We start from the raw sequence: 15,506 nt of genomic DNA, 5'->3' as shown, positions 1-15,506 counted from the left end.
TAAATTAAAGGGCCGCGAGAAAATCGATAAATTACAGGGCCGTAGCAATGTCTCGGCGTCGGGATTGGCATACTCGAGTTACGCCGAGAAGAGAGACATCGCTGTATGTGGTATAATAACGTAGCGAGCGTTGGAACAGCGTTTCTGTCCCGAGACGTTTCAATTGAAAAATTTCCCAGACATCGTTCAACCTTGAGCGGGGAAGAACAAGACTATACCCGAGGCACCGTGCAAAATCATGGCGGGGTTCGTCGGCCGCGGGCTACCAATCCGTAGAAAGAACTTTCCCGACGGATCGTCGGGAACAAAGAGATGGAACGTCCGAGAGTCAATACCACGGCCCAAGGTCATTGCTACCCGTCGCCGACGCATCCTCGGTGTATTTCCGATTTTCTTGTCATCCTTTTTTCGCCGCCGGCGCAGACGGCGCGGCCGCGCGCTAGCGCGCGCGCGTCTCCGGCTGCCAACCCGTTTCGACGTTTCGAATCCTCGATTTTGCGCCGATTAATTATTATTATATATCGACAGTATCGACAGTACCGAAAACGTGGTCTTGATAAAATTACGCCAGTTCGCTGAACAATGTTTACCATCGGCGGCCATGTTTGTTCTGTCGCGTTTTGGCGGGCTGAAAGTTTCGGTAATTTCTCTCGCATTGTCCCTCAGCTTGGAAACGAAAAAACGGACTTGGGAAGAGCAGGTGCAGTGGCGTACACGATTATAGAGACTCGATGTAACCTTTACATGTTTTTCAGATATTTAACCCTTAGGAGGTTAAAACTATTTATTTTCAGTTACACTATTTATTTTCAGTTATTTTCAGTTTACACAGACAGCCAAGTCAAGACTGTTTTTCAGACGAAAAGAAATTTTGTACCGAAAATTTTTGTATTAAATATAGAGAGGAGATATTCTTTTTTAAAAATAAAACTTCGTTGATATATTTTCGTCGAAACAATCGTGCCTATTCTTCCAATGTTTCCAGCCAGATTTTACGGTTTTATTGATTTCTGCCGCGTGTATGGCGGCATTGGACCGTCAAGGGTTGAACAAAAATCAAGAGAAAAAGAACTGTATTTGTTAAACTATATTTTTCTTTTGTTTAAACGTCGTTAAAAGTAGAAGAGTCGCTTTTAGTCTTTATGGTGGCATTGGACCGTTGAGGGTTGAACAAAAATCAAGAGAAAAATGACTGTATCTGTTAAACTATATTTTCGTTTTGTTTAAACGTCGTTAAAAGTGTAAGAGTCGCTTTTAGTATTTTAGAACAATGCGAGGAAATTATTGTATATGCATTGCCTGAGTCAAGAACGCATTACGGTCATGAAAATTCGATGCTCATCGAACCAACGGCTTTTTACCTCGGACAGGAATAACAATCTGAATAATTGGGGACAGTTGATGGTGCTGTTCGAAGTCCGACTAATTCGAATATTACGTGCGATCCGCGTGTACCGTGGCCCGGCAATGAATAAGACGCGAGGAATTCGACGAAAGAGGCGTCCGCGCGAGTTCGTCTCGGCGCACGTGCAAGTTTTGTTTTCCCACCTGGCGCACGACGCGTCACACGCTTCCCCCTCCCTCGCGCGCGTGTGTGCGTGCGTGCGTGTGCACACGCGCTGAGCGGCGAGGCACACCGTGCCGGACGGGGAAGACGTGGTGTGCGAGCGGCGAAAGCACGCGGAACCGAATGTCGCGTGACACACGCCGGCGAAAAAGAAAAAGAAAAAAAAAGAGAAACACACCGGTGCAACAACAACGCTCGCCCTCGAAACTTCTCAATTGCGTAGCGGCGAAGCGCGCGGAGCGTCTGCGAAGTTGAGACACGTTTCGCACCGCGTGAGTGATTCACCGGCGGCGGTAACGCGTTTATTTTTATCGACGGTGGGTCACGCGCGACGTTGCGTTCCTTTTTCTCGCCTCAAGAATGAACCGACGTATTTTCACCTGTTTACCCGCGCCGCCGCGATCAGCCGAGCGGATAAATACGCGGGAGGCGATCGGGAACGTTCTATAAAGACGATCCCGAAACGGTCCCCGTGCGTCGCCAGTGACGCCGGTGTTTCCGATTTGTTTGCGCCGAGGATTCAACCGAGGGGAACCGTGATTTTCTCACGACCCTGAACCTCTGTGTCGAGTCAGGAGGAAAAATGAATGCCGGTCCGTTGCAGCCGATAAGATAAGCAGCCAGACGGGGCTCGTCGACGTCACGGAATGAAATATCGACACCCTTGTTTTGTGGGAAGTTGGATATTCCCGGGGCCCTCGGGAGATAAGACGAGAAAGGATTAGGTGGCATCTTGGGAGACGAACACGACTCCGCTACCGGATGAAGCAATAAGCCGTTCGTAAGAGATGTGTACGCAAAAGTATTAGAACATTTGGTGCATCGACGTAAGAACGATCATATTTTTAATAATACAGGGTGTCCCAAAATTGTCTCGCAATCCGAAAGTGATAGCTTCCTCGGGTCATTCGAAGCAACTTTTTCCTTTGCAAAAATTTTCTCCGAGGCACCGTTAACGAGTTATCAACGAAAAACAGTGTGCCAATGAGAGGCGAGCTCGGCTGGCGCGAGGCGACCGAGCCAATCAGCGCAACTGGGCCTCGCGCGCTCGATGGCTCGGCGAGCGCGGCCGGCGCGAGGCGGTGGGGTTAATGAACGGAACCAGGCTTCGCGCGCTGGTTGGCCGAGCCGCCTCGCGTCGGCCGTACTCGATTCTTATTGGCACACTGTTTGTTCGTTAATGACTCATTAATGGTGCCTCGGAGAACATTTTTGTAAAGGAAGAAGTTGCTTCATATGATTCGAGGAACCCGCCATTTTCGGATTGTGAGACATTTTTGAGACACCCTGTATTACGTATCCTGTATAACCCTGTATTACGTGCGTTCATCTAGAAGTCGTTTTTTATGGTTTACGTGAACATAAATCGCAACGAACGTATGCGAACGAAACCTAAACTGAAGAACCTAACCTGAAAAAAATAAAATATGTACGATCCTAATAATTTTCCAAGATAACAGTATTCGTACAGTTCTTGAGTATTAATATCAATCATGTTAATATTGTAGTTAATTAGTACTTTGTAACATGTTGTTATGTTTTGCTTTCATTCCTATCTCCTATGTTTATCAACAAAAGTAAACACGTACGAGCACACCTGCGCAGTGGGGAATTGTTAGGATCCGACAGATTTCCTTTTATTACAAGTTACAAAGCAACTGTTTATCAAGTGTTGTTCGCCTATTATTATTGTTTATGTAAAACATACAACGACTAGACCGCGGATCTTTATGCAAGATAAAAAGTTTTTTTAATCAATTCCAGCAAGTTTCAAACAACAACTACATAAGAATTTCTTGCTTTCTTCAATCATGTTAATAAATCGAAGATAACATGTAAACAATGTTAAATTAAAAGAATTCTTCCGATGTTCTAAAATTCGTCTACTAATTCCAACAATAAATGCATAAAATCCGCAGACCGATAACATAACCTATAGACGAGCATGCGCGTAAAATTACGAAAAATCTTGTTTTTATTTCGACACGCCATGCGTACGCGACGAAACTTTCGTCGGCTACTGTACACAGCGAAGTATCGTAGAACGATACCGCGCGCCATAAAATCCGATAAATCGTTTAACAGCGCGAACAAATTCCGTGGTAACTTCCCGCGCGCGCGCGTGTGTGTGTGTGTTAAAAACAAGGTTCCGGATTACAATCGAACGGACGAGGCCACGAGAGCTGTGTGTACACGCGGTAAGATAACGCGTAATCAATGAAAATGTGAGCCGTGAAACGGTAAACAGCGTTGCGTTAGATGAATGCAATCAGATACACACACATACGCACGCGCGCGCGCGCACAAACAGCGTCGTCCGGAATATTTTTTTTCCCGCGCAGGAGGAGGTTAGCGGTTAACGGCAGATTAACACACGATCGGTTTCTGTATCTTATCGATTTTTACCGGTCAGTGGGAAAAACTCTTTTGTCTCCGGGCGACCTTAACGGTGCCAATGTCACGCGCGTCGAACATTCTCGCGAGTCTTCGTTTTATATCGACATCGACGACGACGACGACGACGACGACGACGATCGAATAGAGTAAGGTTATTAATTGCTCAATCGGGCCCGCCTGGGAAGGGACAACGCTTCCGATTCGATATAAATAACGAAGATAAAGCGTCGACCGTCGCGGCGCGTCGCGGCGACGCTCTGCGACGCTCGGCGAATACCTCTATCGGCCGTTATTGCACAATCTTCCCGCGTAGAATCGAATCGGCGCCGACGGTAACGACTTTACATGAAAACTTCGTTACCCCTCTCCGTTTTTCCCCCCATCGATGATTTCACGTTCGCGCGGCGAACCCGATCGTTCCTAACCCTTTGCACTCGAAGCCGTTTTAACTGTAAATCTAAATTAATTTTTCGGACTTATGGTATTTTTTCGTACAAGTAAGGGGTTAGTGAAACATTAAAAATGATTGCTTCATTTTATCAAGATCTGCAAAGAGGTACGAATATTGAAGAAGTAATCGATGCCATATAAGTGTACTTCGTAATTTTTGTTTCGAGTGTAATAATAATAATATAATATTTCATTATAATAATAATATATATATATATATAACATAATATAATATAATATAATGTAATTATTATAATATTGTATTATAATAATATAATGATATTTCGAGTGAAATATTTTAATTTTATAAACATTTTTTTTTAGGTTTCTAGCGCGGTCGTGGAAGTGTTTTATAACCTGTCCGGGTCGGACACGTGTCAACAACGCCGCCATTTAAGCGACCCCCGATCGCCGTACCGGGCGAACTTTTCCAATTAACCGGGCTCACTTGGAAGGACGAGTTAAATCGTCGTTACTATTCCACGGCGTTCAATTATTTCCCCATTTTTCGTTCGTTCGCCAGAAAACACTTACAGCCTCTGGACGGCGACTTCGAGCCGAGGCTTCGTCTGCATTTTAGGGTGCTAAACACAGCGGTGGTCTCTTAACGAATCCGTTGCCTAATCATGTTCGCTAATTCGACTTAACGCGTACGGCACAAGGCTTGAGCAATGCTCGTTCGCATACTCTCCGAAAGACAGCGATGCACGACGGTAGCCGCGAAACCGTTCGATCGTGTCCGAAATGAAATTTTCGAGGTTATGTTATTTTTCTGCGAATTTTACCGTATAAAATCTCGGGAGCAAAGTCTTCGTTACGAATAATTCAAGTCATTTCGATTTCTTTTTCTTTTTTTCGAAGCATTAATACAGGGTGTCCCGAAAATGTCTCGCAATCCGGAAATGGGAGGTTCCCGAGGTCACTCGCCAATAAGAGGCGAGCTCGGCTGGCGCGCGGCGGTCCAGCCAACGAGCGCGCGGAGCCCGGTTCCGCTCATTGGCTCGGCCGTCTCGCGCCGAATAATCTCGCCTCTGATTGGCGCACTGTTTTTCGTTGATAACTCGTAAACGAAGCCGCGAATCGCATTTTCGCTAAGAAAAAAATTGCTTCAAATCACCTCGGGAATCCCCTGCTTTCGGATTGCGAGACATTTTTGCGACACCCGACTCGGTAATATTACTATTTTACTACTATATTATTACTATACTATTATATAATATATGTATATTATTATATATAGTATATTATATTATATATTATATAATATAATATACTATTATATTACTATATTATTATTATATTTAGCCAGCGCGAAGACGAATTCAACGACCTACTGTTGTCACGATCTCTCGACCTTGTAACAACGCTAAAACAATTTTCGGATACGATAAACGGGTTTGCGCGGGCCGGCCGCGCGACGGTTTAGGCCGACTGTTTATTTCGCGTTCGTTCACACGTGTTTTCGTCGGTAACGGTTTTATCTGCTAACGCGGCGTGTTGATTCATTTGACAGGTCTTTGTCTGCCGTCGATATAACAACGGCGGCGGCCGGCTATGCCGTACAACACCGAGTGGCACCGAACAGAGAGGCTACTCGGTCAGAATCGTGAATTGAACCGATCGTAAAGATTCATGAAGCGTCGTTAAATAACACTTATGTTAATGATGCCGCGCAACCACGTGCACACGCGGAGGATAACAGTTCGAATCGCAGAAACGCGCGACCGTTACACCGGCGATACGTGAATACGTACACCCGTACGTACACGTTGGCGCGTATATGGCCATCGGCCAAACGATTCGAGAATTCCACGCGAATCTAATTCGGTCCCGCGAAAGAAAATCATCGTCCGTGCCCGAAGTTATTCGCCGTCCTTCTTCCATTGAACGCGCGCGCGCGCCCGCGTGTGTGTATGTGTGTCTCTCGTCGTGTGGCCCCGTCCTCCACTTGAACTTCACTCAATCGACTGTGCCCGCGCACTCGCTATTGTAGAACACCGCGCCGAGTGGTAATTCAATATAAACAAACGGCGTGGCTGATTCGTTCGACCGTTTCGAATGCGAAATTCAGTTCGAACCGGTCCGAGCACGAATCTTCACGTTCGCAAAATTTTCCAACGACTCTAGAGCGTCGTGTACAGGGTGTCCCGTTCCGATTCGAACCGTACACCTTCGACGCTGTCAAATTCGCCGGAGAGGGCGACCGGAAGGAATTTTTTCAAGGTTATATTCCACGAAATTTCGAGGATCGCGATGTTAAAAATGGCGCGAGTCGTTTGCACCTCGATCATTGCATGATGCTAATAAGGTTATGGAATTTATTTATAAAAAAAAAACACGTCGAGATCTTGAAGAGGACGGCCTCCTGCGGAGAAGTAGCAAGTTCGCTATAGTACTATTATAGTATAGTAATATAGTACTATTAATAAATAATATAGTTATTAATTAATTAATAATATAGTACTATTTATAACCTATGAAACTTACTGTATTTTGTCAGTAGCAAGTTCGCTATAGTACTATTATAGTATAGTAATATAGTACTATTAATAAATAATATAGTTATTAATTAATTAATGATACAGTACTATTTATAACCTTTGAAGCTTACTGTATTTTGTCCGACACTTTTTCAAGAGGCAATAACACGTTGGACGACGGGTGAATTGAATCGGACACCGTTTTATATTATACTGGCGGTTTATTTCGCGACTACAACGCTTCCTGGTGCACGACACAACAGTTTCACAACACGGAGAAGACCGAACATAGAACACTGTGTTTTGGATCTCAGCTCCCAGAGGTTCGTGCTCCTTGGATTTTGGATTTAGGACTGCCTCGTCTTCGGTTCGTAACCTGATATACGATACACCGACATTGACCAAGGAGAGGGAAAAGAGAGAGAACGCACGGATGACTGCCATGTTGATATCGCGGAGGATGAGTGACGCGGGCGCGAACCCTTGGAACCTATGCGGTTGACTCGAAAACAACTGACTCACTGTGAACAGTGAGTAAGCCCTTTATAATGGGTCTGGTCATCCAACAGTATCACTATCGGTCAAATGACTAGTTTAGTCGTAATTACTAAAATGATAAAGCTGCTTACATTAAGAACTTGTCGAATATAATGGATGTCTAAAAAGTTATTCAGAATCGGGAAATGAGGCGTTCCTGGAGCCTTTTGAAGTAACTTTGTCCTTAGCGCAAATGCGATAGCGACTTTGTTTACGAGTTATTAACGAAAACCGCTGACCAATAAGAGGCACGCGAGGCGCGAGGCGGCCAAGCCAATGAGAGTCCGGCTCCGCTCATTGGCTCGGCCGCCTCGTGCTAGGCGAATGTGCTGAGCCAATGAGCGGCCGGAGCACAGTACCGCTGATTGGCGCGGCCGCCTCGCGCCGAGCTCGCCTCTCATTGATCAGCGTTTTTCGTTAATAACTCGTAAACGAAGCATCGGATCGCGTTTGCGCTGAGGAAAAGGTTACTTGAAATAACCTCAGGAACCCATCATTTCCCAATTTTACGTACATTTCTCGACACTCTGCGTTACTTTACTCAGGCACGCACTGTTATAAAAAGACATTAAGAGACAGTTTTTGTTAGTCGCTTTTAGACATCAGTGAGTTTAGTGTTAATAACTACGATTCTATCGGTAAGCTGATAATAGATAAAATGTTCATGGAAGAACGCGGGGTATGTCAACGGCAACGAAACGCGAGATAGCGGCGATAGACGACGGACAAACGATTTATTCTACGTTCTGTGCGCGACGCGATACTTTTAATCGCTATTTAAACTCGAAACGCGCCCCGAGTTTTCATGGTGATAATACACCATGAGATAGGTCCCGGGAGGAGATAGGAACTTCTTGGACTTCCACAGCACCCTTCGCGTACGCAACCGATAAGGTTGTAAGCTTAGAACCGAACCGACAACTGCCGTATGTATTTCCGTCGTGTAGGGGTCACAAAACGCGACGGTACACGGGAAAAAAAACCTCGCGTTCGCAGACACATCGATTTTATCGTCGTCGATAAAAATTCCGAGCACATCGAAATGATCGTTCAAAGCGAACCACGCGCGACCATATTTTTGAGTAATTGATTTTAATTTTTATTCAGACAGAACTGATATTTTGGATTTCGTTTATTTTATTGTTTGTCGTTTCGATTTTAAATTCGTTTAACAGCAATGTTTACGAAGCACTAAAACCAGCTGTTCTCTATTAATATAAATTAATAAATTAACCAAGTAAATAAGTGAATAAATAAAGTAAGTAAACAAATTGATAAAAGTAAATTTATAACAGTGAAACATTTATTTTGATTTTTAACCGAATATCACTATAATATTCACCGCCATAATGTTTAACCTTAAAATTGAACGAATAACTCGCGAATGCGTCTTTACCATCCGATACATTATCCGATAATAAATTAACAAAGTAAATAAGTGAATAAATAAAGTAAGTAAACAAATTAATAAAAGTAAATCTATAACAGTGAAACATTTATTTTGATTTTTAACCGAACATCACTATAATATTCACCGCCATAATATTTAACCTTAAAATCGAACGAACAACTCTTGAATGCGTCTTTAGAATCCGAATAATCGTTAAACGAAGAAATCAGTGATTTCGACGGAATTAGTGATTCTCCGTAAACCGAGTGTCAATAGGAGAGCCGAGTAAACCGACTTTCGGCGAGATATTACCGCTTTCCGGACTAGGTACTGCGCGGCGCTCGGCTCTCTCAATGAGCCTCTAATTGCGTAGATAAAAAAAAAAGATACCGCCAAGGCCCTCTCGACGCAGCACGCGAAAGCCACGAAAAGATAGCTCCGCCCGGCGGCGAGCTGTACGTTATGCATCGATAAGACTCTATTTCCGTGACACGGAATAATCAAGCATCGGCTGCTAGATGCGCCCGCCGATACGTGCGCACTCCGCATGCAAGCCCGGGAGAGAGACCTTCCACGAACCGGCCGTCGATTCTGCAAACGTGAAATTTTTCTACGGTGATTACGGCCGCCTGCCGGAAATAGCGGTCTATTCCCTATCGGTATGTATTTCCAATGCACCGCCGGGAGGACTATAAGTTAAGTGTCGTGCGCCTGCTATAGACGGTCGCGCGCACACGCGGTGGCAAGTACATAACACGCGCGCGCGCGTACGCTAGCACAAAGCGGACGATTTCTGCATGAAAAAATAAGTCGGAAGCACGCGATTAGGCTTGCCCGTGGGCACTTTGTTTTTCGAGGTAATCGACTTTGTAAGTGTCGATAATGCCGCATTCATTAGGGAATCGTTACGTTACCGCGAATCTGCGACTCAATCGCGAAATTATGCGATTCGATCGCTAAAGTGTTCGCACACACCTATTAAAACGCAACAACTTTTTTTATTCAAACTGCTTGATTTTCCTTTTTGGTTAAAATGCTTTTCTTTTTTTTAATTTTGCTATTAAATCGTCTAATGTATCATCTACAACAAATTCCAGTCGTTCAGCCCAGTTTTAACGCTCGCACAGAGAACCTCGGGTCCATTTTGACCCACGGTAGAAATTTTTTTGCTTGATTGTTTAGTTTCTGACAATTAATTTAAATGTTCACACGACGAACGAATTAACAAATAAAATTATAAATCAAGCTGAACAAATTCGACCGTAATATTTTTCCTAAAAACGACCGTCATTCCGATGTTAAGGTTATGTCAAGGTTAAATGTTGTAAAAACCTTGACATATAACCGTATAAATTTGATCTTCCTCGCTGGCGACCTTCTTGAATGCATGCACCGATTATTAATTCCGAGGTCGATTTCCCACCCCTTGTCAGCACCCTCTGCTGGCGCAATTAGCTAGGAATCACAGCAAGAGTCGAGGATTTATTTTTTTTCGTAATCCGGAAATGGGGGATTCCTGAGGTCATTTGAAGTAACTTTTTCCTTAGCGAAAATGCGAACCGCTGCTTCGTTTACGAGTTATTAACAGAAAACTCTGACCAATAAGAAGCGAGCTCGGCCGGCGCGAGGCGGCCCAGCCAACGGACGCACGGAGCCCAGTTCCGCTTATTGGCTCGGCCGCCTCGCGCCGCGCTCGCCTCTCATTGGTCATTATTTCTCGTTAATAATTCCTAAACGAAGCCGCGGATTAAATTTTCGTCACGGAAAAAATTACTTCAAATTCACATTTTTGGGACACCCTGTATTTGAGATCTCGTCTTTTTTGTCAATTGAAATACGTCGAGACACGTGCAACGTGGTAAGACAAGGAACAAGAGTGCTGTCCGGACAGCACTCTTTCCCTTTCTGATGGATGGACAGGCACCTATAGAAGCCGGTCAATCGATAGGCCCGTTCGACGACTAACCCCTTGCGGGAAAGGGGTTAAATAGACGCGAGTCGCGTACACGTCGCGGTGTTCGCGAGAAAGAGGATCACGTGTCTGACCCCCACGGCCGCGTCCGGAACACGCATCGCGATACGGTGGATGTACAGTCACGGGTCATGCGATACAGTCACGACGTCGCGAGCGCGTCATCGCGTGTATTGACAAAATGTTTTCTATTGCATATCGCATGCGGAGCGGTACGCCGTGTTACTGCCTGGACGGACGCGATCCACGGACCGCCCGCGATCCGCCGACGTATACGTATCGATGTCTTACGTGATAACCCGGCCGCGGTCGGGAAAAATCGCCGTCGCGATTTCACGGATCCGTGATCAAAGAACGTTCCGTGTGTCCCTGCGCCGCACGGTTGCGCACGGTTTTCGTGCAAGCGTCCCCCGACAAAAATCACAATTTCCGAGCCGATCGATCTTCACGATAATTTATTAAAGAAAACACAAAGATGCATCGATCTGCATGAAACAATTGTATGCTTCCATAAATCATCATTCTTGTCGCCTATATTTTTTATCGAACGGAAACTTTTAATACGGATCGTCATCGACGCAATTTATTATTCTTGGTCGAAAACCGAGTAACTTTCCTTCGAAAGATTTTTCCATTAATTTTGCGTTAAAAAGTTATTTTGAAAATTGCCTGAAAAATAGAGTTCGTTTCGCATAGGTGGGTCCGAGATCGGTTATGGTTACGTATTTTGTTGAATAACTCCCGTGATATCCTGCGCCGTTTAACCTTTAAGCCGACATAACCTTATCTAAAGCGTATGAAAATAAATCGAACTTCGTTGTAGCGTTTCGGATCAGTTATTAGAATGCTAATAAGTATCATAAAATTACTATACAGGTGAATTACGATCGTGCAACGCCTGGCCGTCGGTTTCTCTATGAAGATTGCCTCGTAAAGCAGCCTTTTGTTCCGAAGACAATGTAAACAAGCCGCGCTGCGAACTGCACCATTCGATCTTCCTAATATTCGCGCGAAGAACTCGCTCAACACTAATCTGCTGCTCGATTTTTTGAACATACTGTACCTAAATATGATCACGTATCACATTTTAACACATCGTACACATAATTTCGAGCAAACATCGAGCAGTGATTTTTATCAATTTCGTTCATTGACGGCCGCGCCGTGCGCCGCTTCGATTCGCGTCGCGCCGCGCCGCAACGGCGTTTTCGCGGCGAACCGTTGCGTCCGCGCGTGTGTCCGCTGACCTTTCCATGTTAACCTTCCCCTTGAAAAACACAGGAAACGCTTCCTACACGCGATCCCGAGCTGTCGGCTGTGCAACGGCTTTAACCCGTCGACCCGCCGACGCCGGGGTCACGTTCGACCCCTCTCCTATGTATGACTTTGTAAAATCGGATAATCGATTCTGCACGATGTTGCATGCCGCCGGTGATCGAGACTCGGAAATATCCGTGTCCGTTCGAGAGAAATTTGCCCTTCCACGTCGCTCCTCGTACACGCGTACTTCTCGTCGATCTTTCATTTTCCCCACGGAAATATCGAACACCGCCGATAGGTGAAACACATCGTCGCGGCGAATCTCTGGCGCTACGCGAGCAAATCGTCCGTCGAGTCGCGCGGCACGATTCACTAACCTATAAGCGGCGTTTACGTAGAATCCGGCCACGATCTGTTCCAACATGTTTCCGCGATTCGTTTCTATTCGCAGCGTTTTCGTGGAATTTCCGTTTCTCGCTTCGTTGTATCGTGCAAAGAATATCTCTCAAAACCTTTCGGCGCTGCCTGTACTTTCGACGAACGCGATGCGCGCGGATGCATGGCTCCGCACCACGTTTATGGTCCACAGCGTTCGTAGCGGCTAATTTGCGAAACGCGTTACACATTACTGTATTAACACGTTACCGTCCGGATGACTAAAAATAGTCATTTTCATGACCGCTCGCGAAATGCCGGTTGATTAAAAACAGTAGTCGTTTTCTCGATCGCTCGCGAAATGCAATTTAGAATAGAAAATACAATCGTGAAACTTATTCGCGCGATCGAATCCGAATAAAAGTTATATAAATAATAAATTTTGTATGAAGCAACGTATGTGTTTCATGATTTAATGTCAACTGTCGCACAGCCCGGACCGTATTGTGTTAACAATATGGTTATTTTAATTGTGATTCTAAATAAAATAAATTCTGAAATGTAAACTTATCAAAATAATAATACCAATTATATCTTATGAGCAATTATTCCTACAATCACATTATTAATTATCGCAATCCCTTCACCGAGAACAGTAAGTATATTTTATTCACGAATCATGAAATCCAACCTGTTATACAGGGTGTCCCAAAAATGTCTCGCAAACCGAAAATGAGAAGCTCCTGGAATCACTTGACATAACCTTTTCCTTAGCGAAAATGCAACTTGCGGCTTCGTTTATGAATTATTGACGAAAAACACTGACAAATCAGAGGCGAGTGGCCGAAGTCCGGCTCCGCTCATTGGCTCGGCCGCCTCGTGCTAGGCGAATGTGCTGAGCCAATGAGCGGCCGGAGCACAGTACCGCTGATTGGCGCGGCCGCCTCGCGCCGAGCTCGCCTCTCATTGATCAGCGTTTTTCGTTAATAACTCGTAAACGAAGCATCGGATCGCGTTTGCGCTGAGGAAAAGGTTACTTGAAATAACCTCAGGAACCCATCATTTCCCAATTTTACGTACATTTCTCGACACTCTGCGTTACTTTACTCAGGCACGCACTGTTATAAAAAGACATTAAGAGACAGTTTTTGTTAGTCGCTTTTAGACATCAGTGAGTTTAGTGTTAATAACTATGATTCTATCGGTAAGCTGATAATAGATAAAATTATTCAGATTGTCTCAGGAACCTCCCATTCTCGGATTGCGAGACATTTTTGCGACACCCTGTACATTAAAATCAACTTGTCATCAACGATATCGAACACACGAATATCCCGAATTCAATAATATTACATTCGATTTTCGATATTATAATTAAAATCATCGAAACCTTAAATCAATTTCAATTACTCGACGTTAACGATCCATCTGTTATCTCGTTTAACGATCGTACTCGATTATCAGTAACTTGTATAATTAATCATTCGCGAACTGTTTAGTCGTTGGGAATAAAAAAAAAAAGAAATAGATGCCGACACTGGGACGAACGAATCGAATGACATCGATTATTAATTTTCCGTTAACGCAGCACCGAGGAGGTTAGAATAACGTTTTCTGGCAAGTTAAGGAGAAACAATGGTACATTCGTAATATGTATACGGAAATCATTCTCACCCATTATCCTAGCCGTGTTTCACCGAAAACGCCTCGGCCGGGACGATCCAAAAGGTGGACAAAGGACGCGCCGCGAGTGACCGCGACAAACGGCAGACAAAAGATTCGTGGATCCTCTTGGTAGGCAGCCGTAGGCGCTTGCTTGTCGCGCGGTTCCCGTCGAAATTGCGTCGCGGATCCCTCTCGGCGCGAGTGTAAACAACAAATATACGCACTTCTGATGCGAAGTGCACTGTAAACACAAATATTTGCGATAACCAAGGAGACGGTAGGCCGCGCCGCGCCGCGTCGCGTCGCTGCACGCGCCGGCCGGCCGGTTGCGCCATTTCTTTCTTTATCTTGCAGGCAGAGACATATTCAAAGCGCTCGCGCTTTCGCACGTACTAGCGGCGTAACAACGCCCCCTTCGCGTTCGCGTGCGAGCGCGAACAATGCGCGGCGTCGTTGCGTTGGTAGAATTTTGGGCCGAGATTTACGGTACACACGTGTGCACCTGAAACGATCTAACCTAAAACGGTTCTCACGAGATCGCCATCACCGCTCGTGCTGCTACAGAGAATAAATTACGATCCAAAGACTCGAGTTTCCTGTGTGGCATCGTAGTACATAAGTGCGTGGAGAAGATCATCGGTGCCGAGAAATAGCCGCGGGGGGCCCACGAACCGTGCGCGTGCGCGCGTCGCGCCGGAATCGGCGAATCTCGGGCAAGGGGTAAATATTATCGTGACTCGTACGGACGCTAAAATAATCGACGGTTCCCTAGACGTGTTTTGCGGGGCCGATAAAGCGGTAAACGGAACGCGATCCAGATATCATTCGGACGGTTAGGTTATTTCCGTGGGACGTGCTCGTCGATATTTGTTTCTCTATTCCGTGAACCGAACTCGTACGCGAGCACGGTCGCAGAACGCGAGAGTGCGGCTCGTGCGCTACGGCGTGAATTTAAAAGCCGTGCCGAAGACGGGCCGGGACGGGCCGCGCCGTGGAAACCGAAAATATTCCAGGATTATTCCGCGCACGCGGTAACCGAGAAATCTCTCACCGCATCCGGCGCGATTAACCGTGCATGTAAGTGCTCTCTCTCTCTCGCGTTCTCTCTCAATCTCTTATGCGCTCTCTCTCTCTCGCGTTCTCTCTCAATCTCTTATGCGCTCTCTCTCTCTCGCGCCCTCAATCTCTTATGCGCTCTCTCTCTCTCTCGCGCCCTCAATCTCTTATGCGCTCTCTCTCTCTCTCGCGCTCTCTCCCTCTGTCTCTCACTCTCTCTCTCTCTTCGCTCTCTCTCTCTCTTCGCTCTCTCATTCTCTCTCTCTCTTCGCTCTCTCATTCTCTCTCTCTCTCTCTCTCTCTCTCTCTCTCTCTCTCTCTCTCTCTCTCTCTCTCTCTCTCTCTCTCTCCGACACA

General features: G+C 45.5%; 1 protein-coding gene and 1 long non-coding RNA gene across 3 annotated transcripts in view; one reads left to right on the top strand and one right to left on the bottom strand.

The window, feature by feature from the left end:
* The window catches only part of Ypel (Yippee-like), a 38,533-nt gene that overhangs the window by 10,967 nt on the left and 12,060 nt on the right, over positions 1-15,506 (bottom strand). Inside the window, exon 2 of one of the 2 annotated variants that reach the window (XM_033472228.2) lies at positions 14,103-14,334. The exons of the other annotated variant lie outside the window; for it this stretch is intronic. The gene's annotated coding sequence lies outside the window, so the exon portion shown is untranslated. The remainder of the gene's footprint in view (positions 1-14,102; positions 14,335-15,506) is intronic. 2 annotated transcript variants of the gene reach the window in all.
* LOC143261117 (uncharacterized) lies at positions 7,422-13,033 on the top strand. The gene is made up of 2 exons (XR_013035329.1): positions 7,422-9,480; positions 11,670-13,033. It is a non-coding gene; the product is annotated as an uncharacterized LOC143261117 (long non-coding RNA).

This window comes from Megalopta genalis, unplaced genomic scaffold, assembly GCF_051020955.1.
Source record: "Megalopta genalis isolate 19385.01 unplaced genomic scaffold, iyMegGena1_principal scaffold0037, whole genome shotgun sequence".
NCBI lineage: Eukaryota > Metazoa > Arthropoda > Insecta > Hymenoptera > Halictidae > Megalopta > Megalopta genalis.
Note: the sequence above shows the minus strand (reverse complement) of the source record. Positions and strands in the feature narration are given on the sequence as shown.